The 27,372-nt window shown below is 33.9% G+C and overlaps 1 pseudogene; it reads right to left on the bottom strand.

Annotated features, from left to right (window-relative positions):
- LOC135221019 (myb-like protein P) overlaps nt 1–27,372 on the bottom strand; it is a 555,563-nt pseudogene that overhangs the window by 177,397 nt on the left and 350,794 nt on the right.

Here is a 27,372-nt window from a genome sequence, read left to right as displayed (position 1 = left end):
ACATATATATATAATATATATATACTATATAGATATATTTCATTATTGTCATCGTAATTATCATACATAAGTGCCTTTATAATAATTTTTGCTGTACACGCTACAAATATGAAAATATAAAAAAGAACTAGTTTGCTTAATTAAAACTTGCATCACATTTATTAAAACTTTCCTATACAATTCAATAGAAACTAACGTCACTTAAAAGAGCCAGTGGAAGCTATTTCCATTTCCCTATTTACGGGAAAAAGAACAAAAAACGTCCAGTGAATTTCATGGGATATGACAAATGTCATTAGGTGATTTACCTAATAATCCCCTTTAATTCCTAATCTCTGTGCCATGAGTTCTGGGTTATTAATTAAACCTAATCGGGTCATCTGGTATGATTCTGATGATGCCGTGGAGGATGGTGAATATAAACGACTTAAATTATTCACCTGGGATCAATATAAGCTATCGTTAGTTGAATGTACATAACACGATGAAGACTACTCTTTAATATCTCTGTTTATAACTCTATATGTAAACAGCTGCATAAAATTTCATTCATGACCAGTTTAACGAAGATTCATATTCAGGCAAATGAATACCGGAAATATATTACCGAATTAAAATGTCAACGAATTTATAATTATTGTTCTTTTTTGTCCTCCGAAACTTAACCCCGTGGACATAGACAACGCCAAAGAGAAGATATGCAAGCATAACTTCAAGCATAATTGTATGCAGAGCGCCTCAAGAACCAGGTACCTCTTTCATTTCGTTGTTGCCAACTCACAACAACGAATTTTTCTGTTTTCATTCTTCTATTTTCATGTACCTACTTTTTAATCTTTATCTATTTTCTTTAACGGAAACCGAGAAACTCCATGGCAACAGTTTTTCAAGCTTCACCGGTCGCCCTGTTTACGAGAACCCATTTAGGAGTTTTCTGACGCTCTTGTTAATTACTTCACCCAACCTCCTTGACATCAACTTTGCGAACCAATTTAGCATTTTAATCTAGTTTCTTCATTCCACGCGAGACTCAGGTTGAAAAAATAATGCGCTCTAGACCCGTATATAGCAAAGTCTGTATGAAAGAAAATATATTGACAGATAGATTACAAATGAAAACACTAACCAGCGAATTACTTTTCTGTCTATGAGCACTAAAGCGAAATTCACTCAGCGATCATCCCATTTCCTCTGTATCTGAATGTCAAGTAAAATAGGTCCTCGGCATGATCAAAATCCCATCTAGTTCATTATAACACGATTAGAAAAGTTGTGCGTGTCTGAGACATCCAGATAGCTCTATCAGAGGAGATAAAAATCGGACGAAGGTATAAAGTTTACAGGAGATCTACAAATATGAGAGACCAAGCTAAAAGTGACCAATACTAAAAGGAACCAAATAACGTCTTATTTAAAACGCAGTACATTCTTATTTAAACGATCTCTTACCTTACCATTTTACGCGAGGGTCTTCCCGAGTTCAAAGACCTTATTGATGAAAGATAACTATTCAGGAAGGTGAATGAGAGCGTAAAAAGGTGTTAATAAAGATGAAAAAGGACAGGTGATAGGAGGAAGGAAGCCGTATTTCACGGGCGAATCTTATTTGCATATTATTGCGATATAAGTTCCCGTGGATGGTTAAATGACCTAATGAGATTATCTAGAGTGACTATACAGGATTGTGGAGAGAGGTTATTAAACGAAGTTGGTTCGTCAATATCAGAGTTTACTCAGATACCACGTGACTTTGCTAAAATGTGAGACACAGCTTATGTAAGGTTTATTCCTTAGAATTCGTGCACAATGACAGAACTTAAGAGATGATACTTGGAAATAAGGCTTCAGTGACAGGATATTCCGTCGTGGAAATAAAAATAAATAAATATGAAAGTCTTTCTTCATATTAACATTGAAACATCCATTTGATTCCATCTGGGAACAGTCTCTCTCTCTCTCTCTCTCTCTCTCTCTCTCTCTCTCTCTCTCTCTCTCTCTCTCTCTCTCTCTCTCTCTCTGTATGAGTGAAAAATAATAAAAGATCCACGAAAATGACTGCTTATTAAAGTGATTGACACTGGTGCCTCGACAATTTTATGCTTTAATTTTAATGGAGGAGTCTATCAGATCTAACCATTGTTCTCTTCTCTGAGCGACTATCTTACTAATAGTGACATTCTCGCTTGATTTGTGACTATTTCATGCTCCCTGGTGATAAGTTATGGTGGTCTATCTGTTTAGTCATATTCAAAGCAAACCTCGCACAACACTTCTTTACGTGTCATAACTCCCGTAATAATCGATGAAATGACCTTGTACAGTCAGTTTGTGAGAGATTAAATCGACGAATTTAGAAACTGTGTCAGTACGAGAGAGAGAGAGAGAGAGAGAGAGAGAGAGAGAGAGAGAGAGAGAGAGAGAGAGAGAGAGAGAGTTATATTGTCTGATTAACAACGCAACTTTTCATTATACTTTTGGACAATCATTTTGCCTTTGTTCCCCTTTTCATTAATCAAAATAAACAAACGTCCGAATGGCTAAGACTTGAAATACCTATGAATTGCAGAAAAAAGACGCCAACAAGTGAAACAAGATAAAACAGACAAGAAATCAACATAATTAAACCAGTGCAACAAATAAAAATGTACAAAACGCAGAAATTAAAGAACTGAAGCATGGCACTTGAAAGTAATATTTTAGTTTCATTTAAAGTAACTGATATTAATTCTAATTGTGGATATATACAATCTTTCTACAAATCCTAAAATGTTGGCGCAATAATAGGAAGCACTAAGTTAAATATGGGTTGAAAAGTACTTAGATTTAAGTGCAATAGACTAAGTCACTAAGACATTGCAATGAAGGTTTCACCAACTTTGCATAATTGCATGACTGTGTAAAACTCTCTCTCTCTCTCTCTCTCTCTCTCTCTCTCTCTCTCTCTCTCTCTCTCTATATATATATATATATATATATATATATATATATATATATAATATATATATATATCTCTCTCTCTCCTCTGTACTTTTGTATTGCAAAGTAACACAGTAGTACCCTTTTTGTTTTTTTATAGTAAACTAGGTTGTCGAAAACTCGCCACACCAATCCTGAACTAATGGAAAAGTAAGAAACCAAATTCACGGTTAGCAAGAGACGCGAAGGAATGGCAATAAAAAGTTGAGCAATTTCTCCAAAATTGTTCATCGACTGCTCGGGAGTAAGTTCTCAAAGTTGGAATGAGATTAAGATGGATGGAAGATAACTTTGGAAAATTAGATTTGCTGATGGATGTCTGCGAATCTCCAAAGAGAACGATTAAAAGATGGTAGATAGAGGACTTCCAGAGAAAAAGTGTACCAGATTTCAACTGTAATTCAACATTGAAGTGAGGTACTGGCCGGATATTTGTAACCAAATGCCAGTAGCAAGACTGGATAGAATATTAAAGAGATTCGGCATGAACATAAGGAGAATTAGGAAGCAAAGAAAGTCATGTGGATCTTAGACCTGGAGAACTTCACAAATCATCAACATCTTAGACCTGGAGAACTTCACAAATCATCAACATCACCATCATTATCATGATCATCATCTTCATCACAAATTCCAAAGCAGCGCCAAGCAAAGGGCCTCTGTGAAATTCCGCCACTCATGACTTACCCGTGCTTTCACTTCATAAATCTCCATTCATCTTCAGCCTTCCGTCTTATAACCTTCACACAAGTAGGTCTGGGTCTTCCAATTCTTCTGGTGACCAGAATTTCTCAAATATTGAAAAGACCCAATTCTTCTGGTGACCAGAATTTCTCAAATATTGAACCTTATAACTTGGGCGCTGCCACAGATCATAAAAACCAAAAGGGACATATACCAGTTTCCGAATTCCTTCGCAAGAAGCGCTTAAAGCACCAAATGGCATACGTATAAGGACAATATTCATCGAAGGAACACACCAGAAGGCGATGCGACTCAAGCATTTTTATAAAATAATAAATACAACAAAAACTATTGGTTAATATAATAGGTTATGCTTCTGCACGACAACATGGAGATTGCAAAAATATTATACGATAAGATAGTACATGTAGAAGTGTATGTGCATGTATGTACGTATGTATGTGAAATATATATATATATATATATATATATATATATATATATATATATATATATATATGCATACATATGAATATCTTTTTACTGTAATACAACAGTATAATATGAAAATAAAAGGCCCATAAAACCCTTTCTTAACGTTGCAACAATATTTCGAGCACTTTTCTGCTGCTCGAAATATAAGATTGCCACGTTAATATATATCGATAATATATCTATATATATTATTAATATATATATATATATATATTATATATATATATATATTAGAAGGGGAGGGGGAAGAGGGAGGAGGAAGGAGAGAGGGATGGAGGGAGGAGGGGGAGAAAGATGAAAGAGGGGGAGAGAGAGACGAGAGAGAGGAGAGAGTGAGAGAGAGAGAGAGAATGTAAAAGGGGATTCGGGGAAAGGACAAAATTAAAAATAACAACAGCATAAATTCCGAACTTTATGGAACTAGCTAAAATCGAATACATGGCCTCTTGCTGTCTGAGAGACTCGACAATAGAAGCGCAATTTCCAACTTTTTAATCAACAACTATTTTAAAATTCATAGATTTTTAACGCATCACATGAATGAGGGCTGGCGTCCAGTGTCTGAATTTGTTTATTTTTTGAACGACAGCCTCATAATATTATTTTCATTATTCATCTTCAGACCTAAATTAAAAATTCAACTTAAAATTAAATGAATTTGAAAACAAAACTGTAACATTGAGACCTGACAAATTTAAGTTAAAAAAAATATTTTATTCAAGCAAGAGTTGGAAGGTACAAAACGGAAATGGATTTCTACACAAACTCACACACACACATAAAAGGAAGGCAGAAGGAAAATTAATTACTATTCCACACATTCCAGAAGAATATGAAAATATAAAAGAAAAAAAGGCTCATATTTTTCCCGACCGTAAGAGTTCCTGAAAGCAAGAGCTTCTCAAGTAATCTTCCAGAAAGAAATCACACCTCCTAACTTACGTTATGAAGAAGAAGAAAAATGGGAAGACAAGGACGAGGGAAGGGAGGGGAGGGAGGTGAAGGAGGAGGGGGACGGGGAGAAGGACAGAAATACGGGACAAGAATAAGAAAATGAAGAGGTAGGTGGGAAGAAAGATACAAGAAGAAAAAATTAAGAGGAGGAGGAGGAGGAGGCACGAAAACGACACAACGTCTTCTGAGAAATAATCCAAAGAACTGACAACTTCCTTTAATCCTGAGAATTATGCGACACAAACATATTTCTCCAACACATGAAAGAGCTCATTTAGATGATGATGGAGCTGTAAAGTAATGCATTTTATTCTATCAGAAATTCATGCATACATTACATAAGCAATGAAGATTGGCGGTCCAAGTTTCCTAACAAAAACAAAGGCTGTTTAAGTTGTAGTCTGAATCTGTTCAAAGACTTGCCCTTGTAAATAAAATGTGCAGATTAGAGTGAGACTGAAATTAGGGAGAAGTTCTCATACATTTTATATGTACCGGTATGCCGTTACATATAAAATCACTAGTACACACACACACACACACACACACACACACACACACACATATAATATATATATATATATATATATATAGTAGTATGTATATTATATATATATATATATAGATATATTGCGTGTGGGGATGGGGTGCTGTTTAAGTATTAAATAACTTCAAGTACAGAACTTCGTAACAAAATTATTTAAAGTACTGGCTAATGTACATTACCTATTTCATCAACAAATAACCGGAAGACAAAAGAGATAGTCAATGTGGAAGACCCTGTGTGTAATGTGTTAACTGTCAATAACGAAGAAAACCATTAGACTGACAGAATTAAAAAAAAAAATTGTTTTTAAGTACTAAAGCCAACTCAACATCAGCACAGACTCTGAAGAGCAAGTTCTGGACATTTTTCTTTCAGATCTGCACCTTTAATCTCTCTAATCTGAAGGCAAGTCAACGCTACTGACACCAAGTTTCCGATGGAGAAATATCACAAGGAAGTACTGTGAAAATGTTGAGAAGTATAGAGAAAAGGTCATCGTAAGAGAAAAACTTACAGGCAGTTTGGTAACCTTATTAACTTTATATTAATTATATAATAACTTTATTTCTTAATAACTAGAACAGTCGAAATAAGGACAATTTTAACTGCATTATTGGGAACTGAGACTACCATCCTATTAATCACTGTACCTTCATCTTGTGAGTATATATATACATATATATATTTATATAGTCGAAATATGGACAATTTTAACTACTTTATGGGGAACTGAGAATACTACCCTATCAATCACTGTACCTTCATGTCGTGAGTATGTATTATATAATATATATATATATATATATATATATATATATATATATATATATATATAATCAGAAGAAACCAGTTCCACTAATAAATATGAATATAAATGACAGTTCGGCAAAGGACATTGCCACGTTCAACCTTTGACCGACGAAAGCTAAACAACGTTGGTCACTATAATGCTTCCTGATTATTGGGGCCCGTCTTTTTCAAAACTTATGCCACCTCTTGCAGACACAACGTTCTAGGTTTTCCTTTCCTCTTTTCAAGCAGACCATCCTAATCAGACAAACTTCTCACCAACTTAATCTTCAACTGTTCCTCCGTTCAGACCCATATTTCCACGTATATTAACCTTTTTACGATAAAATCTCGAATCTACCAACTTTTAACCATCTTAACTATACTAATCATAGACAGAAACTTCACTTCGATTCTCATTCAACATTTGCAGCCCTTTTCCGAAAAAGGGAGTAGGGTGAACGGTCCGTTCATTCTATTCAGTGTGTGTGTCCAGGAGAACTCGGCACACATACAGAGGGTTCATCCATCCAAATTACGTGAAATAAATTACGAATGTGACGGGGCTATTTACTGTTTTTTTTTTCTTTTGCGTCTCTGATGAATGATTTATGAAGTTAGATAATAAAGCCAAGAGTTGGGGCACTTTCAGCCTTTCAGGGCTTAAAACAGCGAAAAGGAGTTGTAGTGATTTGACAGCAAGATATAAAGATCCAGAAAATAAATGAGATGAAAAACAAGGATGTAAAAAGTGATAGTTAAAAAAGTTCGGACAGCAAGATGGAAGAAAGGAAGCATGAACGGAGGTAAAGTAAAAGACTAAAGGTGGGTACAGATATGGGTAAAATGGACGATTCAAAAATCCTTCAATAATGGCTGGAATGCAACTGGGGTCTTAGTTACTCTGAAGCCACCCCTAGTTTGGGGAAAGGGCTTAATGTTTTAGTAGGATATATATATATATATTATATATATATATATATATATATATATATATATATATATATATATATATATATATATATATATAAAATGTGTGTGCTAGGGCATTCATGAAAAAAAAACGGTGGTAAACAAGTATTTTATTAAAGCCATGATCTGTATAAATAATAAGAAGTTCCAGGATACAATAAAATTTTCAATTTCATGAACAAGAAAAAAATTACAACTTTAATTCACATATAACGCAAATAAAAAGATTACAAATGAAGTAAAAAAAAACTTTTGGGGATGAAAACCCCCGATAATAGTAGGAAAAATTCGCAGTGCTTTAGAGACATAGCTACTAAAAATGCAAGAATGTGCAAGAGTAAAATAAAACTCTCAGGCTAAACTAGATGAAACCGAACAGGCCGATTCATTAAATGATGGCTGGCACAGTTTAATTCATATCATGGTCCCAAAATGACCGAGGATGTCATGTTACGATTCTGAAAAGTGATGGAAATTCACGTGCTGGATTCAAGCTTGGTTTTTAAAAAATTTGATACCTAATAACAGAGAATTCCTTTCTTTTTTTACGGAGGGTCAAACCATTGCGGTAACTAACATCTTTGTGAAAATTAATTTTAGCCCTGAGGACACAGTAGAATATACTATAAAACACCCATATTACTTCCGGGATCAGAAAATTTATATACCGACCCAACGGAAAAGTTTCTGGGTAATAACTTTGAACGTGAACGGCTTTAAAAATAACAATAGAAAGTACATAGGGTACAGTCTATTCAGGCAGGGAGAAGGTTCCCTTACTACAGATTTATTTTGACTCCGTAGATTGGAAAGCGAAAAATACTTTCGTTTTGGGGACTAGGAGAAGACAAAGGACGTTTAAAAGCATTGCTTTAAATTGTCTGATGAACATTAGTGAAAACTAAAAGTTTTTTTTCTTTCTTATTTTAGCTTTAAAAAACCATGCTATTAGAGAAATTTCGATCACACAAAAAAAAACACACACAAGAATATACAAATGATAAATATATATATATAATATATATATATATATATATATATATATATATATATAAAAATATATATATATATATATAACAAAAAGAATAATTTCTACTTGATTTCAGCAAACAATACGGTCTTTACAAAAGATAGGGGGAAACATGATATTTGGTAACAAGAGCATTTAATACGAAATAACATAACAGCACAAACAAAACTAATCGTACAGCATAAAAGGAAAGTTTGCACGATGGTATCGTGGTATCGTTTGAGTAAATTGGTTTCAAGCAAATAGAAACTAGAGATCCCTCTTCCAGTCCGTAGATTACTTTAGTCACTTGTGTTAAACATGTTACCCAAAGGTACATATGGTAAATCTGGAACTGACCGGAAATCATTTTACCTTGTCTGTTTGAGAATGTTGACGTAGAAACGCAACACATAAGCACACACGCACACATATATTTTATGTATGTATGTATGTGTATGTATGTATATATGTATATATAATATATATATATATATATATATATATATATATATATAGTGTATGTGTGTGTGTGTGTGTAGACGTATATAATTCCCAACTACAAAGCCTTCCCGTTACACGGTGTTGCTCAAGGTGCTTTTACCCGTCTAGTTCTCTCAGTCAGCATTGAAAAATGAGATTGCTAGCGTCATGCTCAACTTCATCGTAGCTGCAGCCCACTACAGCAATAACTAACTGGCCATTCGGTTTTATCGCCTGGTATTCGAATTTGGATAATCATGCCAGTGAGACGAGTGGAGACAAGGTCTAGAGAGTATAGTATACCTATACTCTATGTGTGGAGGTGTGTACGCTTTACCTTGCGTGCACCTTTAAATTAGCTGTGTGTGTGTGTGTGTGTGTGAGAGAGAGAGAGAGAGAGAGAGAGAGAGAGAGATGTGTATGTGTGTGTGTGTGTGTGAGAGAGAGAGAGAGAGAGAAGAGAGAGATGTGTAGTGTGTGTGTGTGTGTGTGTGAGAGAGAGAGAGAGAGAGATAGAGAGAGAGAGGAGAAGAGAGAGAGAGAGAGAGAGAGGTATCTTTAAAGCAATTCACATCAACGTCTGTAAGAAAAATTACGTGACCAAAGGTTCGCTTAGTATTCATAGCCACTTGCAAAAATTCTATACATAACCGAAATTCTGTTTATGCGGCGTGGCTTCGCCGTGCAATAAAATGGACCGTCTTTACCGTGCACCATTTACCATCTTTCTGTCCCGGTAACTTTACATAATTGTTCTCAGGACATATTCACTCATTATGCGGAAAATAACGTTACTGCTTTTCACAGTATTTGTCTCATAACACTGACTGGCATACGCTCCGGTCATTCAACTGTCATGAATAAATAGTTTTTTTTTTCAGGCATTTAAGATAATATTACCTTATATAATTACTAAATCAATTATATATTTCACAGCCTAAAATTAATGACTGATAATTAAATTATTATCCTACAAGCCAGTGAAGAAATAAGATTATAAAAGTATGATATTATATTCGTGTACATATACATTATATATACGTGTATATATATATATATATATATATATATATATATATATATATATATATATATATATATATATATATAAAATGAATGTCAGCATGCCTAACTATTCGGTGGATCGAGTCCACTAGTTGAAGGATCGCTTATCACTCACTAATTCCCTTTCGGTGCTTATGTCGAGGTTGAGTGAATTTGATATGAAACGACATCTGTGGCTTGATGTTTGAGGATATAAAGAAAAACGTCACTGAGTAAGTAAAATAACCTGATAATTTATGCATAACACTCTACTTAAAGAAAATGTCGTCATTACCCCTGGCAAACTGTACGCAACCGTGTAGCTCGGGATTAAGCGAGCAACTTACATAATGACAATCTATTTGAGGAAATGAAAAGACCACAAAACAAAGGAGACAACTATCTTCACGTGAATATTTGTTGATACTCAAAATATTTATCGGAAAAGTATCTGGTCAATAAAAACAAACTATATAGAAGCTCGATTATCTTTTAACTAATATAGCCTATCGGCACGCCCAATGAAGCAAAGTTCTGCTATATGACCTACCTAAGCAGGTAACGAGCATCAGTTGTTCACTATGTCATGAACACATCAATCACACAGCTACCATTGTAACGATATCCGATTGTTTTTCGTGGATATGAAAGAGATACAGAAATTATCATTTTAATTTCCTGTCACGCAACTTTTTAAAATAAAAATGATAAAAAAAACCTAGCCAAAGACAATTGAACACGAAGTCATTTATTTTTAAAAAATAAACTACAACATTTTCGACAACAATACATCAACAAGATCTGTTTTTACATCAGATTAATAATATAATGATATACTATATTATTATATCATTATATGATGATATATTATATCCTTATATTAATAATATAATGATATAATTAATAATATAATGATATACTTTTACAGAGACTGAATGCCGAAGTATGTTGTAATTACCTTGTTGGATTCTTGATTATGTTTAATACCATAAACTGCGTCCAGACCAATATATTAAAACCAACTTGCGTGTCCATCATGCTAACAGACGTTTAGCCTTTCATCATTCCATATCATACTCGTGGATGATAATACCGATCCACGAAGGGAAATAACTATGCAAATAAATGCCACCCAACCTTTCTATAAAAGACCGGACCAGAACATCTGGATAAAGGGCCGTGTCTCGGACTGGGGAATTTATTGAATGGCGACGTCTAACAAATGTGTACGGCCATCAGATTGAGAGAGAGAGAGAGAGGAGAGAGAGAGAGAGAAGAGAGAGAGAGAGAGAGAGAGAGATTTACGAGTCTCTTAGGCTACTATACATTACCCAATTTCCATTACCACGTAGAGACTCGGGCGAATAATGATGTTTGAGATAGGAAACATGGCCTCTATTTTCTTATTCTCCCCCAGTAGCGCTTATCAATTCTCGCGCTTTCACGCATCACATCAAACTCTTCATTAAACGCTTAACACTACAAAAACACATATTATACTCACAACGGGCAATGTACAAGTGATTATTATTATCATTATTATTATTATTATTATTATTATTATTATTATTATTATTATTATTATTATCATTATTATTATTATTATTATTATTATTTATAAGTCAACCCTTATTCACATAGAAAGACCTACAGGCTTGAATAATAATAATAATAATAATAAAATGAATAATAATAATAATAATAATAATAATAATAATAAATAATAATAATAATAATAACATATCCCGTTATTTCAGCTTCAGCAGGAGGAGGCTCAGAGGGCCAAATTATAACCTGGAATAGTTACAAAATACAGACAGTAACATACACAATCTAGATACATGATACAACATGATAAAAAATGAATAAACAGCACTATCCACACAATAATAATATTTTGGAAGAAGACCCTCTTTTCAACTAATTCTGTTGAGTAAAATAGCAGAATTAAGCAAATTAATCTTATTGATTTTTTTTCTATTTTTCTTATTACTCGCTTCTCTGGCTCAGCGATAATTCCACATTCAGCATTATCTAGATTTATCCCAATATGAATATTGGCCCATTATTAAGAAATATCGCTGAGCCAGAGAAGCGAGTAATAAGAAAAATAGAAAAGATAATATATAATATTAATTCATTGAATTCTGCCTTGTTATTCAACAGAATAATAATAATAATAAAAATAAACGCTTCTATATTGCCCGGTGTGTATTTGCATGTTCTTAGCTGTGATATAGAATGTTTCCAAAGGATGTGCAAATGTGGATGGATGTAAGTGTGTTTTATGTGGATTTGCTTCCTTTCTTTTTTACTTCTTTCTCCTCCGTTCAGAGGGGTTACGGCAGAAGATATACCAGCTAGGTCCCACACGCTGATAACCATTGCCAGATACATAAATACACATATAAAAATCCATCATATATATATATATATATATATATATATATATGTATATATATATATATGTATGTATGTATGTATGTATGTATATTAGTGTATGTATATATATATATGTATGTATATATATATATATATATATGTATATATGTATATATATATGTAGTAGTATGTATTATATGTATATATATATATATATGTATGTAGTATGTATGTATAGTATATGTATATATATATATATATATATATATATATATATATATATATTACTTTCCTTAACATAGTAGTTAATTCTATCATTGTGAAAGCACTAGGTTTAGTTTCAACAATCTCGAGAGCTGAACTCCAACAGACTGCTATTCAAACGTAAAGTAAACCAAACTGCATTACGTCCCCATTATCTGATCTCGTTAAGTGTATGCATGAATAAACTAAGACCATACATTATCCATCTTTATGTCTGCATAGTAGAATGTCAAAATTCAACATCTCGTGAACTACAGTTTTTTTCACATCTATCCTCTGGGGATATAAGTTTACAGGTGTAGGATATACCGTATGAAAAAAGTTCAGGAAAGAAGGAAGTTAAAAATCCAGTAGGGCCCCAGCAGTAGCACACACACGTATACACACACACATATATATATATTATACACACAGTATTTGGGTCTATCACACCCCCCTCCACCAAACAGATGCATGTAGCCCGTTACATATCTGTACGCTAATCCAAATTTTCGAAATGGATATGGTATAGCATTACAGACTGAAAGCTGGTCGCTCTGCAAACCGAAATTTCAATAGAAATATTATCTGACTCTGAAATGTAGATCCGTGAAATCGGGAGGACCATGACTGAAGGTTCCGTAACTTTGCATATGGAGATGCTTACGCATATGGAGACAAACCTCCCAAAAAACCACATCTGCCTGATCCTATTACGAAGGTTTTGTTCATACGTCTCTTAAACCCTTGAAAAACAGAAACTCTGATAGTAATACTGTTTTCCAATTTATTACTTAATACTTTTCTCACTCGATATTCATGAACTAGCTATATGCCATTTATATTATAACATTATTGAATGTATTCACATTAGGCACTTCTAGGTACCTCATTACATTCGATACCGGACATAGTAGACAACCATTTAATTTCAGAAATAAACCAAATATATATATATATATATATATATATATTATATATATATATATATATATATATATAATATATATATTATTTTATATATATATATATATGCATGTGTGTGAAACATATGCATGTGTGAAACATGTATACATATATACAATATATGTGTACATATATACATTTTATATTATTGTATGGTATGTATGTATGTATGTATTATATATATGTGTGAGTGTGTGAATCTTCCTTTAACAAAGATGGGAACTAACACACTTCCTCTTTGTATCATCTGATCTCCCGAGGGATATAGATATAAATCAAAGGGTAATAATCCATGTGATTACAATCTCTATCACAAAGACCACCGAAAGGAACAACAAAGGAGGGTGACAGCGGGAGAAATGCAAGAAATGAATAGAAGATAAGAATGGCTACAACCCAAGACAACAACGAAGAAGGGAAGAATCTTTCGTTATGTAAAATACTAATTCCGTAATCACAACTACGAGAGCAGTAATGTTCATGAAGCGGAAATAACCTCCAATTATTTTAGCAGAACATACTCATATATAAGAACAACAAGTACAAAATGTGCCGAAGTTTCTTCGGCTCAGTAGATTTTCAGTACAGCGTATAATCAACGCCATCGAAAATAGAAATATCTTTCGATGGTCTCGGCATAATGCTGTATGAGCCGCGGCCTATGAACATTACAGCCACGGACCGGTGGTGGTGTGTCTTAAAGCGTTGCCAGACGAACGATTATGGCTAACTTTAACCCTAAATAAAATAAAAAAAACTGCCGAGGCTAGAGGGCTGCAATTTGGTAAGTTTGGTGATTGGATGGTGGATGATCAACATCCAAATTTGCAGCTCTCTAGCTCTAGCCTCAGTAGTTTTTAAGATCTGAGGGGCGGAGAGAGAAAATGCGGACGGACAGAGAAGCCATCTCAATAGTTTTCTTTTCCAGCAAACTGAAATATACAGGATTCTAAACAGTCTATACTACATAGCTATACAAATTCTAATCATTCAACGTTTTCTACTCACTTTGGTAGCTGCTCTCTGTGATTGTTGAGAACCGGCGGCTCCTCTGGTACTACGGGATCTCTGTTCGACTGGTCGGTGCTCAGCCAAATCTGAAGACGGGGGACCTGTTGTCAAAAGACCTGTTGTCATAACGAATATCAACAAAGCATCCAGAAATGACAGACTGTAACATAAAATACTTAACATTCAATGACGTGGTATGCTAAGGTTTTCTGAGGAAATGACTGAAGTGACGCAAAATTAATAAAAATTTACATTCATAACCATTGATTACAGAAATGACGGTCTTGTCTGTTTGTATCAAGGGAACTGAGTTGTGTATTTTTTTATTTTTTTTTATTTTGATAGAGAATTCCATTTGTTATTGAATACTGTTGCTATGATTTTTCCACAACCTTAAATCATCAAAATAAGGAAAGACTGTGATTTGAATAATTAACAGTTCTGCAACAATTCAGTCATACAGTTACAGGACTTGTCGATTAACGTAGAATTTCTGTTATTTGAAATTAAAGCAGGCCTCACTAAATTAACCAATGGTCAGGGGAAAAGATTAAAAATATATTTACGAAAAAATTTCTCAAAAGTCTACTAAACAAGTAAAAAGAACGTGTCTGCAAAATAAATCGACATGAATTCCAAGCGAATGAAAATGAAATTTCCATAACATTCTGGCACAGTTACAAAAGAGACGTTTGAGAGAAACCAACAGATAATTATAATCTGATGTTATCTACAGTATTATGAAGGAAAAAATTATTTAATGTATACAGGTTAATATTCAGTTGGGCTGCTACATTGCCTTGTTTCATGAGTTATAGTTTTGCAAAGTTTCTTTTCATTATGAAATTAAACCATAATTTTCTTTGTTTCAATCTGTTCAGGGAAGAAGTTTTCAAAGTCTCAAAAAATGCCATTCGCCTTTTCCTGTATCAAAAGAATAACTCATATAATTTATTCATTTTGTTTGCCTAAGTGATAGGTAAAATAACTATTATTTCCCTCCCTATCACCGTTAGGGCAAAAGGTCCCAACCAAGAGTTAAGATGCACATAACTCTCCCCGGTTGACAACTTCATTAACAGGGCCCTCTGGCTTTTTATTCCCTAACCATTTTCTCTGTAATGACTTCGTTAATACTTTTCAAAGTTCAGCTATGGGCACAAAATTTCTGGATTCTTTCAGGTTCACATATTGAATTCTAATGACTCGACGCACATATAGTTAAGAATAATGTTAATGGGGTTCAGTTTCTTTCAGAGATATTTCTATTTTTAACTTCTTAAAACTTGGCCATTCGTCATTCCTTCGGAATTTTACATAGTCCCCTCGTAACTCTTTATCTTACCCAAAACTCTACTTTAATTAAGAGAATATAATTAACGAATTTACACCAATCAAGTTACAAATATATGCAGTCTACAGAAATAAAAATGAAAGTGCATTATGAGCTGATACGAAAAAAACTGAAATCTCATTGCAACAAAATAAATTACAACTGATATCAATATAACGCATGAAAACAACCTGATCACACTTTGAAGGCGAAAAAAAAGAAGGCGTTTCGTTTGGCAGACCTAAATTGACAATAATCCTTTACAACCAGACATCAATCAACCAGTTAAATAGGATAATGTTGGTTGGACACTTGTAGGAATGAGCGAAAAACGACATATTCTCTCCTATTATTCTTAGAACACAAATAAACATTGTATTAATCACAGCATACGGATATAACTTAAGACGCTTGCTGGCGTGTGTTTTAAATTCTAAAGCTTTATGAGTAAAATGGGAACAGAAGTTCCATCAACACCCCAAAGTTGCAAAACAGATAATCCCCACGTTATCATCTCCACTTTCAAAAACATTTCTGAGAACCATAAGATAAGAAAAATATCTACGAAACTTTTAGGTATCGGAAGAACAAATATTGTTTCTTCACGATATCAATGCAATACACAAATTTATGGATAAATTCAGCGTTAACTTTATTGTCAAAAAAGTTGTGTACCTAAACAGACAAAAGCAACTTATCAAATGATCATCAGACAACTAGTCAGAAACTGTGATGGCGAGTGGATCTCTACAATATCAATTACGGTGCAATTAAAACATTGCAGCAATGTGATGACGACAAAACGCACTTCATAGTTGTAACCGTATGTTGCCAGTAATCAGTCTCATATTTATAAATTTATTCGCATCAATAAACCAGTAACAGCACTTTAGAAAAACAAATGAAAAATAACTGAAATTTATAAGTTTTGGAAGCGTAAGTCTACCTCAGTTCTTTCACTCTTTTTCTCGCTTCTAAGGAAATAGATAAAAAGTTTAACAGATCACATCTAGAAACTCACAGAGTGATTTAATTAGGAATCTGAGCAATACAGACAGTTCACTGGCTACCTTGTTTCTAAGAAGTGTTACACTTTATTGAGCGCCATCGTCCAACGTTCGCTTTAAACAGTAGCCAGAATAGAAACAACTCCCTCAGTATTAAGTTACCCCCTTTCCTGAACGACACAAAGAAAACGTAACTATATCAGAAAAAGTGGGTCAATCTAATAACTACTGTAGTAAACTTTTGTCGAGAATAATCGAAAGGGGATGGGGAATTCGCCGGGGAACTTTTGATGAGGGGCGAATAATGACTGACCTAATGGGTCTTAGTCCTTTCACATACACAGGCCTAACTGTTTTACAGTGGAAAAGATGAATTGTATCAATGGTAACTATAGCTATATACATGCATACATACGTACAATGATACACAATACACACACACACACACACACACACATATATATATATATATATATTATATATAGACTATATATATATATATATATATAGATATTAGATAATATATATATATATATATATATATATCTTATATATATATATATATATTACTTCAAAACGCTTGCACTTGGATCTAAGGCTTTGTAGTGACAAGCGAATCCAATACGTGCGAAGAATTCAAGAAGTTAAGAGGGCATTGTGGTTATGGCTACTACAATTACAATTTTATATATATATATATATATATATATATATATATATATATATATTGTAATTGTAGTAGCCATAACCACAATGCCCTCTTAACTTCTCGAATTCTTCGCGCGTTTTGGAATCGCTTGTCACTACAAAGCCTTAGATCCAAGTGCAAGATGTTTGGAGTAACTATGATATCCGGTAGCATGAAACGAACCCGCGTCCCATAATCACAGCTAGGTCAAGTTGCATATAACTGACCACGAGAGGAATAAAAGTCTAGTCTAATGTCTCTCATGCATACATATACCTGTCGAATCATATATATTTATTAGAGCTGGAATAGACTCGTCCTCACCATCGTAGCCTGGTGGGCAATGGTTTTTATTGCTTTTAGGATGAAATATTATGTAAAATCTAAAGGTCACTTTTTAGCAGATATATCTTGCATTTGGCTCTACGGCTTTCTAGTGACAAGTGAATCCAAAAAGCGCGAAGAATTCGAAAAGTTAAGGGGGCTATTATGGCTATTACAATTACATTTGTATTAGGTAAAAAGTGACAGTAGATTCAACACAAACAAACACAAATATTATTAAATATATATAATATAATATATTATATTATATTTATATATTATAATGGAATATATCATATATATATATATATATATATATATATATATGTTATATTATATACATATATATAAATATATATATATATATTATATATATTACACATATGTAATATGCATATACTATATACTATTTGTACGTATGTATATATATACATTTATTTATAACTGAATCACGAAAGTTTGGAACGTGATCAATGCATAAATAAAGGTATAAGCCACGAAGGAAAGATAAACATCGGTGTAGCTACAAGATCTTTCGACTCAACGTCCTTTACTTAGTAGACAGACTGTCTGCACAGTAAAGGACGTTGAGTCAAAAGATCTTGTAGCTGCTCCGCTGTTTATCTTTCCGTCGCGGTTATACCTATATATATATATATACAAACACACACAGTTCGAGCTTCTGAGTGCAAGTTGTCTCCCGATTCCTGTGGGTCCGTGCACCACTATGCAACCTGGCAGTGAATCACAGCTCACAGCTCTATGTGATGGGCCAAGACGGGCTCGTCATTCAGCCACCTATATGCCAGTGTTGCTTTAGATGTAGCATGAAAGCTGTTTATGTCATTTGCATACCCTCTGTGTTTAAATTGATCCTAATTACCATAGTGTTAAATAAAAACTTTCAATTTTTTCCGAATTTTGTGGGCTTCCTACAACATATTTGAACACGGATACAGTGTTTAACTTTGCTATAATATATAATATATATATATATATATATATATATATATATATATATATATATATATAATATATATATATATATATAAAAGGGTAATGCCACGAGAAAATAAAAAACGAAAACCGCCGAAATCTTTCGGTCTTAACGACCCTTTACTTAAGGCAAGACTGATCAGAAAAAAGTAAAGTAGAGTACAGGTAAAATTATACAAATGGACAATACAGGATTACCATAAGGTCCAATTCACTTTAAAGAAACGAAAAAATGCCAGAGGGCTACATTAATGATTATAAAAGCAGCCACCCACATGTGGTCACAGGTAATTTAGTCAGAAAACAATACATTTTAAAAACAAAGAGGCATATACGACCGGACAGTACAAATTAAGTGAAAACCCGAAGGCTAGATTAAGGATTTAGGAGCGGTGCGGTTAGACACGCTGGTCAAAGGCAATTTAATTCGAAAAACCTCCTTAATCTAGCCTTCGGGATTTCACTTAATTTGTACTGTTCCGGTCGTATATGCCTCTTTGTTTTTAAAGTGTATAGTTTTCTGACTAAATTACCAGTAACCACGTGTGGGTGACTGCTTTTATAATCTTTAATCTAGCCAACGGGTGTTTTTTTCGTTTCTTTAAAGTGAATTGGACCTTATGTTAATCCATTATTGTCGGTTTGTATAAGCTTACCTGTACTCTGCTTTTCTTTGTTCTGATCAGTCTTGCCTTAAGTAAAGGGTAGTTAAGACCGTGGAATTACCCTCTATTTATACATAGCATCAAGTTTTATATATTTCATGATCAAGTTATTCATATATATATATATATATATATATATATATATATATATATATATATATATATATATATAGTTTAATTATCACTTTTACCACATATGCAGTCATTCTTAATAGCCGCATTATATCAACTTCTCGAATGCCTGGGGATTTTATTTTGGATACGCTTTCACTACACGTCCTCACCTTCATCTTCCGTGACAGGAGAGATTCCAGTGACGATACGCTAACACATTTTTCTGGCGTGTCTCCGCTGGAACATCTAGTTCGTGAGGTTGGGTTCTGCCACAGAAGAAAGCGTCTTTATTCATTCTCTGCTTGGATGAAACGTTTGTACTAGTGCTAAGTAGATCCCCAAAAAAGTGTGAAGAAGTCGTGAAATTTGGACGTTATTGTGGCAACTCAATACATCCATATATATATATATATATATATATATATATATATATATATATATATATATATATATATATATAGATATATAATGTACATGTTCATATATATTTATGCGTATATATATGTATGCATATATTCACGCACACACACGCGTATAAATGCAAGTACATTCTGTAATTTCCTTTCTTTGAGGCAACGAAAATGTTCTCCATTCATAATTAGGACTTTGATGGTACTTTATTTACAACTTTTTTTTTACAATGTTTCTCCCTTGGAAAGCGTGACTTATTCCTGTATATCATTACCGATTTCTTTATGACAGCGATCATGTAATCCATACGCAATTATGGGTTGTCCAGTTGGGTCTCTCTTTCTCTCTTTCTCTATATCTCTCTCTCTCCCTATGTCTCCGTGTCTCACAATATTTCAAATTTATGCTGATGCGTTTATTCCCGGAAGAAGAAGAAGAAGAAGAACTATATTTCAAAAGATAATTGCGATGAGTGGAATAAGGAGGCGGAAGAGAAAATGTCCGAACACAACAGCATAATCTCATCTTTTGTGTTATGTGTTATCCTTGAAAGAAATCTCTCTCTCTCTCTCTCTCTCTCTCTCTCTCTCTCTCTCTCTCTCTCTCTCAAGTGACTTACATTTAATAACATGCACTATAAGAACGCATCGAACATATGAGCACCAAACTTATTGATAACAGGAATTCCAAAAAACGAAAGAAAGCGAACCCGATAAAGCAATCCTAGTCTGAATAAGAAAAGCAAGAGGCCCAATCAAATGACACCAAACCGAAGAAGAGGATTAGCGGGAAACGGGCACTGGGAACTCAAGAAGGACACGTAACCGAGGAAATCCAGACGACATAGGGGGGTCTCCCCCCATCCGTCCCCCTCGGGGTTTCCCGCCCCCAACCCCTTCTTCAAGCTCAGAAGTTAATGTGGGGCAGGGTCCGCCAGATATCGAACCATGGCTTACATATCCTTAAGACGACGGCTGAGACAGAATTAATTTCCTGTGTGACTGACGCCCTCCGGAAGGCTGCAGGATACGTAACAAAGGCGATCAAGGACGAGGCCCTCGACGCAGTCATCGTGAAAAAATGGGAGTATGCAAAGAGACAAATGACTACTATGCTGTTACGGCCGAGGCTATAAAAACTACAGTAACACTGTCATTGTTGTTGAGGAAAATGGCATTGCGAAGGCTTTATCTTCTTTCGTAGCTACAACAAAATAACAGAAATAACAATAACTACAGTTTTAGTCCTTGTTGTCATTGCCATGAAAATAACAAAGTACGATTTTTTCCGGCGAGTTAATCAACACCGGGATAACTACATATAAAACACGTATATCACGTGTTGACAACCAAATTCAACTTACAGTAATAATGATTATTATAAGGGATGAAGCGAAATATGGAGGCTACACGCAGTTGTACAATATTTTACGGCTTGAAAATCGTTCTTTTCGGAGAAATAATGAACTACGCTCCTTTCATAGTAACATAATCTAACATTTTTTCCTCGCCAATTCCTCTCTCGTACCTCCATTACTTCTACTCATCTACTGGCCTTTGCTTTTTGCTATATATATATATATATATATATATATATATATATATATATATATATATATATATATATATATATATATATACCGAAAAACAAAGGCCTTTATACGAGGAGAAAGCTCTCTAGACCCCGTTACGAGAAGAAAGAAATAAAATAAAATAAAACTAACACATTTTATACTCTGAAAAATCATAAACAAATATTAACTAAACAGCCTATCAATATTAAAGACAAATTAATCTAGCATTACTAAAGCGCTACGCAATAAAACATGAAAATCCACTTATGAAGGATAAAATCAAATGTCACAAAGCCCATGATATGCAGCTAATACTAGCAACTCTCAAGTGTCTTGATAAGATGGTAAAAAAAAAAATCTATTACGACTAGGAGAAAAGTCATTTCAAACAATAAAACGCAAATAAAAATAAAATAACTATATAACAACAATAAAGTTCTTCATGTCGGGATCGAACCCAGATTTCCCAAATGAATGGTTGCGGAGCTATACCAACTGACCCCAAAGACTTTCATGAAAGTCCTGAATTCGAGGTAGAAATTTACTTCTATTACACATGTGACTTTGTGCTGATTAGTTCCCGCAAAACTGATAATAATGTTAATGTCTTGCAAAGGAATGACTCTGTGGGCGAGAAGAACGGAAATACTAGATTTGTATCGTACGAGATTAAATATTATCGCAAGGGCATAAAATATAATGTTATTTGATTTCATTGTAGTTTTGGGCCTTTCAATGTTTTTAGCGCAACGCTCAGTCCCGCGGAGTAATAGAGGATGGCAAATACTAGGAGTAACAGCATAAGTGCTGTTATAACGTTAATTTGTGAACCATCTCACCTGATATACAAACCTATTGTGACGAAATTGCATTCCAGCACCGTTTCATTATCGCCCGCTCTTTATATGTTAGAGCAAAAATTAACAACAAAGAAATGTTGTGAATTTATACTCCCCAATTAACTAACGCAAACCCCTCAAACACAGTTGAGAAAGATCTAGTTGAAAGCTCTCGCCTACACGATTTTAACGTAGCGTGGTCGTGTTAATTCTAAAGTTACTGTACATCCATGAAAATAAAACTGCGATTTAAGGCAAATACCATCAGGATTTCATTTCAAAAGTTTCAATCCTGCACATTCAATCTTCTTAGGAGTAAGCACCTGGGGTTTTTAAACAAACATGAACGTATCCAATATATGCATTTGAAATAAACGCGAGAACTATATGAAAGCGGATCCTGAAAAAAAAAAAAACTTTCCATTTGTACAGCTAAAGCAGTAAACAAGATTATGCGATAAAAGTACGATGAACGATGGGAGAAAAACACATGTAATCCACTTTCATAAAAAGGAATTAGATTCGACAGCACGTGGAAAACTGTAGAAAAGAAGATTTTGGTCGAAAACTGAAAGTTAAGCCATTAATAACAGATGTTGGTGGAGCATAGAGTTCCCGAGAACGATTTGATACTATCAAAGTTTCCAAGAACGGAACCCTCCACTCTTGATGCTAGAACTAAAAATCTAAGACCATTATACCTAGTAACGTGATATTAGAAACTTGTGGAAAATTCTGAATTAGACGGTTCATTCTCAACTACATCTACGGTCTTTTTACGAAAACCAATTTCAACTTACGGAAGAAAAAACCAAACGGCGAAACTATAAAATTTCACTCTGCGAAGTTTACACAGCACGGTGAATTAAACCTCCAAAACAGGCGAAACTGATCTCAACTGGGACCCCCTTTCAGAGAAATGACTTCGGAGTTAGTACAAATGGGGGGCAGCCTTTTCACGGCAAAAGCAGGACCTTTACCCATTTCTATACAATAGTACAATACAACACAGGATAATAGAACCTAGATGTGAAAGAGTTTGGATACACAGAAAACTTGTATTTTCATTTTAGCCCTTTAAAAGTCCACAGTAAGACTTGATTTTAGAAATACAATAATTTGTGACTACAGTTTTTCCGAGTCACAAACAACCCGACTTGGATTAAGATGATGATTCTCAAGCAGCTCCTTTCTCTTCTCACTTCCAAAGATACAATAACCCTCTGCAATAGTTTTTTTTGCATAACGATTGATAACTTACTAATAGCTGATAGAATGACGTCGAGAAGTCCGTGTAAATCCTTTTTAAAGGTGGATCATAAAGCGCCATGCATTATTCTAATAACAAAGGGAAACTGGCTTTTATACCAGCCATAAAAGTATTGATCTTTCACTTACATTAAAGTATATAACTGGAAGCTTTACACAGACTCATCAAATCACTATGAAGTTGCAATATGACCTCATTTAACCTAAAATATGTCTGTCTGTTTGCGTTAAAGTCTCAAAAACAAGCTCGCTGAAATTCAGTGGAATTTCCACTTATTATACGTTATCATCATAATTACGGTGCCTATTATATAGGAATTTTTACACAATTCCTTTGAATATCTATTGGATAAACTAAACATTCAATATATATATATATATATATATATATATATATACTATATATATATATAATATATATATATATATATATATATATATATATATATATATATATTATATATATATATATATATATATATATATATATATATAGAGAGAGAGAGAGAGAGAGAGAGAGAGAGAGAGAGAGAGAGAGAGAGAGAGAGATTAAATGCCAAAAAGGTATATGACTAATGCATCCTTTGCTTTCTTTTCCAGTCCGATTAAAGGAAGGGTGATCTCACAGAAAAAGCAAACCGAAGTCACTGCCATTTTCAACTGCTGCCGCATCAAAGACGAACCTTGTGAAAGAAAGCTTCCATAAGATCACAGCCCCCATTTTGATTTGCTGAATACCGCTATCAACTATGAACTTTCTACATCTTCCCTACTTCTTTTTAGCATCTAATAAGTTCTTAAGGCGTAAGGATTTTCTAACATTCTCTCTACGTAACATCTCTAAAAACTGTCATATTTTTTTGGCCACAGGTAATTCACCACGTTTATCATCTTTTCAATCGTCTTTGCCCCTCATACACAACAGATATTCTCTATCTATAAATATCAATTTGTGCTTTGATCTTGAAAACGTTTTATGTTCGATGCCACTTCTACTGAACGCAGCAAGACTTGCCTTCCCACAGTCAATGGGAGAATGTGTCAAATTCAGCATCAACAGGTTAAAATAATTCTCTCTTTTTATATAATCCACTTCTGTAACGAAGAACTCACCGCTTATCTGCGTTTTTTTCTTTTTTATATTAAACTTACTTTATTAGAAGTTCGTTTGTCAGCACTTCAGCAGAAATTTTCGCTGACACTTTACTTTCATTCACCAAGCTTGATTTCAGCAGTCCCGTCATCGGATTGTTTTTATTACAATAAAAAAATCCTAAACGCCTTCCAATAATACTTTTGCTTTAAAATGTAGCAATCAAATATTCATAAATAGAATTATCTGTTTCCCTTCTTACGATTTCGCCCATCAATTTGAAATTTTTGTTAATACAAATCAAACAAAATTTGGTCACTCATAGCTCTACCACGTCTCTTGCAGAGAGACAAATAAATTAATATACGCTAATATATGTAGGAACAAAATACATAGCCGTTGGCGAAGCAAGGTTAATATATCATAGCAGGAGTGCAGGGTTATTTACAGTTTCTCAACATCTACTGGGAGAAATCCACTAGACTCAAAAACCCTCCATGATATTGCTCTGTGGAAAGGATGAGAACTGATTTCTATGATAGGTTACACCGACGGAGTTTGCTGACAAAACTGACAACTGCATGACACACTGTCGATAGATTTAAAGGCTCTTGCGCCACTATCTGTCTTTTTTTTTCTCTCTCTCTCTCAGCCGTTCTCTTTGTGTTTCTTCCTCATGGCTGACTAACTCCCTTGACTTTGTTTTGCTCCAATATCTATTCATTATTTTAAAAAATAACATTCGAGCCAGTCCTAAGAGATTCTAGAATCTGATGAAATTAGTCATAAATATTAATAATAATAATAATAATAATAATAATAATAATAATAATAATAATAATAATAATAATAATAATAATAATAATAATAATAATAATAATAATAATAATAGTGAAAGAAATTAAACTTTTTATTACGAAATGGATCCAATACTAATGCAAAATAAGCATCACATTACTAAAAATAGTCTTTAGAAGCACAATTTGAACGACAGCGATCAACTTAAAGAACTTAATCACAGGATGGAATCTAAAAGAATAATCACATCTTTTACTAAAGAACCTCGCTATATTCTACTTTAAATTCCAAAATACATATATAAAAATAATAGCCCTCCATAAACAAAAAGACAGAACGACCAACATAACGCCCAGCCACTAAATGAAACAATAAAAGCGAATGGCAGACACGAGAGAATAAAAAAAGAAAGAAACAAAAGAGCAGAGCAGCAGACCCCTAAAAAAGGAATCACAGGCCAAGAGGTCTCCAGGGAAGAAGGGTTACTGCATCACTGCCTGAATCCAATTGATTTCCAGTAATTACGACATAAAATCATCCTCATTATGTGACCCCAGTTAAAGTCTCATTTTTTTCCCTCGAAGGTGAAAGCATCCTTTTCTTACTATATTTATCAGAGCTGCCGAGAATACCACTCTCTCTTCTTTACTATAGTGTTTCCCGAAAGACAATGTTGTACATAAATGTGTAAAATTTGCTAGTAAACGTCTTTGGCTGAATTCAAGATGGATGGGTAATTATGTCAATAATTTCATTCTTGACCATAAGCATAGCATGATCTAAGGTATCAGATAAACCTATGCCTAAGTCCCCCACCTTCGTCAGGTTTCAAAACTACGTTCAATTCCTTGTGTACTTGATACCAAAACCGCCTCCTTTGTCTAAAACATCATTATTATTAACCCCAAATCTTTCCACGAGCTATCATTCTAAAAAATATATATACCTCGCCCATTTTCCTATATGCTATGTAATAATATGATCTTTAATTTCATAATTACATCTTCCCCTCTATCCTTATGCAAAGGATCAATTATTCTTTAAAATTATTTATGTTTTGCTGTAATCCTATCGACTTCCAATGATTTTCCATTCTTCAACCTCTTAACTGCCCTCTTTGCAGCTTTCACTGTTAATTTGCCAGCATCCTCAAACTGAAATAAACTGGAATCCCCAGATGAACATAAATGCACATGTACCATGCAGAGCAGCACCTAAAAGAGGACTGTAAAATCAGCTGGTATATAAGCTTCTTCTCTTGAGGGCACATGAAGTTTCAATTTTGGCTTCCGCAGTATACAGGGGAATAAATCAATAGCATTCTTGCAACTCTGAAAAATTACCAAATGGTCAGGGCATGAGACTAAGCAGCCTTAACTCCCAAACTTACACGAAAAAATTATATATATATTACTATTTAATAATCAGTATTGGCTTTTTTTTTATGGATGACGTAGAGACTATTAATACACTGCCAGTAAGACATAGGAAGGAGAAGCTGTTGCTACTCATGCCTCTCACGTTTTAATTAAACTCAGAATACCTATATTTCAGTACTTCAAAGGAAAATGTTTGCCCACATTTGACGAAACCCAGTATCCGCATCTTGTTTTCCACTGAAAAAAATGTCTCTTCCTTTTGAAACTAAGTTCTACACAACTTTTCCACTTTGATGTATATACTACATATAGCGTGTTTTCCAAATGA

The sequence above is a fragment of the Macrobrachium nipponense genome, chromosome 2, assembly GCF_015104395.2.
Source record: "Macrobrachium nipponense isolate FS-2020 chromosome 2, ASM1510439v2, whole genome shotgun sequence".
Classification (NCBI taxonomy): domain Eukaryota; kingdom Metazoa; phylum Arthropoda; class Malacostraca; order Decapoda; family Palaemonidae; genus Macrobrachium; species Macrobrachium nipponense.
The sequence above is the reverse complement of the archived record's forward strand: the minus strand, read 5'-3'. Positions and strand labels throughout refer to the sequence as shown.